The 2,074-nt window shown below is 48.6% G+C and overlaps 1 pseudogene; it reads left to right on the top strand.

Moving 5' to 3' along the window:
- Positions 1-329: 329 nt before the first annotated feature.
- On the top strand, positions 330-1,280 carry LOC128780167 (alpha-1,4-N-acetylglucosaminyltransferase pseudogene; annotated as a pseudogene).
- Positions 1,281-2,074: the final 794 nt, after the last annotated feature.

The following is a 2,074-nucleotide window of genomic DNA, read 5'->3' as shown; positions in this document are numbered from 1 at the left end:
TTTCTTCCTCCATGGTCTCATATTTGCAGACACTGTACAACACACTGAGATTGACTCATAGAGTTTATGGTGACATCCCTCCTGTGTTTCTACTTTACATTTCCACTGCTATAGATTTTTAAAAAACAATTTCATGAAATCCTTAAAATCCACTAATGTCTTCCCATGGAAGCTGATTGCTGTCAACTATTTACTAAAAGTCAACTTTTGGGGATGGAAGGAGTAAGTTTGGTACGTTCTCAGTATTGGGCTTTTGGCAAATAGAGCTTTGGGAGGCTGGCTCACTGGCCCCGCCCCAGCCCCCACTGGGCCCTGGCCTCCTACTGTGACCCCCACCCCCTTCCCTGCTGCTGGGGGCTGATGCACACCTGCTCCTGCAGATCAGCACCAGTGCAGAGAGAAACTGGCTGCAGGCCAGCTCACATGTGTCCCGCCTGGCCATCATCTGGAGGTGTAGGGGCATCTACATGGACATCGATGTCATATCTGTCAGGCCCATCTCTGAGAACGTTTTGGCTGCAGAGGCTTTCAGTATGCTAGTAACAGTGTGTTAGGATTCCTCCCCTGCCACACCTTCCTGTGGGACTGCATGGAGAACTTTGTTGAACACTACAACTCACACATTTGGGGCAACCAAGGACCCAAATTGATGAGGATGTTGAGACTGTGGTGCAAACTTGAAGACTTCCAGGGGATGAGTGACTTCAGGACTTCTAACTTATACTTTCTACACCCCCAAAGATTTCACCCCATCTCCTACCCACAGAGGAGGCGCTACTGTGAGGTCAGGGACAATGATCCAAGCTTCAAGAATCTCTGCTGCAAGCACTGTCCCAGCACCTACAGGGACCTGATTCAAGGCCCAGTGGGCTTGGTGACTAGAGAGTTGGGTCCAGGGAACAAATAAAGCCAAAGCTGGTTCATTGCTGCTACATCATGAAACTAAGCACTACCTGGAGAACCAGGCTTTCCCTTGATTGCCACTTTCCCCAGGGGTGTGGGGCCTTACCCACTCATCAGTTACAATTAGCTTCCTGTCTGAAATAGAGAAGTGCCAAAGACCTTTGGCCTGATTCTGGGTCAGGCACAGACCCTGATGCCTCCAAATCGTGTGTGTGCTATGCCAGAGGTGGAACCACAGAGGGTGACAGCTTCCTAGGGCAACACGATCAAGTCCTCTATCACTTCTTTGTCTCCTCTGGAATGCCTGGCACACAGCAGCACTCCAGAACTCTCCAGAGTAGGGTGTGGCCGGTCTGTATCAGCCAAGGTTGGAGTCTTTCCCTTTGGCCTCAGAGACAAGAAAAACTGGGGCACATGTCAAGTCCACTTTCTCACAACAGCCCTGCAAAAGAAGGCACCACACTTACACATGGGGAGATAGAGGCTGGTGAAGATGGCAAACACAAACAAGCACTCTCACAGCTATTTTCTGCACACTTCAGGAGTACCTTAGGAGGAGATCTGGGAAGCAAAGGCTCCCCTCAGATTTCACACTGGTCTGAACTTGGAGGACACTCTCTGACTGCGAGAGCCAGGGCTGAGCCTACACATGCTTTAGCTGAGTTAGTTCTCATAATGACCCTGCTCAGTAGAGTTCATTTTACCCACTTTGCAGGGAGGTTAAATGACTTTCCCAGGGTTACACAGCTTGGGAATATGGAATGTAAATGAATCTTTGACTCCAGAGATCCAGGCTCTTCCCTCCCCTGCAGTGATCAGGAGGAGTTCCTGGGGAGAAAAGTACACCCTGACCTGAAGAGGAGGAGGCACAAGATGCCCCATCAAGGCAGGTTCTCATAGGCCTTCCTACTTGGTCCTGGTCACTGTGCCAGCACATTTTTAAATAAACATTTTAAAAATTGTGATAAAAATGTACATACCATAACGGTTGCCATTTTAACCATTTTAAAGTGTGTATCCAGTGGCATTAAGCACATTCACATTATTGTGCAAACAATAGCACTATCCACCCCTAGAACTTTTCAATCATCCAAAGTGAAATTCTCTGCCATTAAACACTAACGCCCCACTCCCTGCCCACCCCCTCTCAGCCCTCGTAACCACTATTGTA

This window comes from Desmodus rotundus, unplaced genomic scaffold (genome assembly GCF_022682495.2).
Source record: "Desmodus rotundus isolate HL8 unplaced genomic scaffold, HLdesRot8A.1 manual_scaffold_63, whole genome shotgun sequence".
NCBI lineage: Eukaryota > Metazoa > Chordata > Mammalia > Chiroptera > Phyllostomidae > Desmodus > Desmodus rotundus.
Note: the sequence above shows the minus strand (reverse complement) of the source record. Positions and strands in the feature narration are given on the sequence as shown.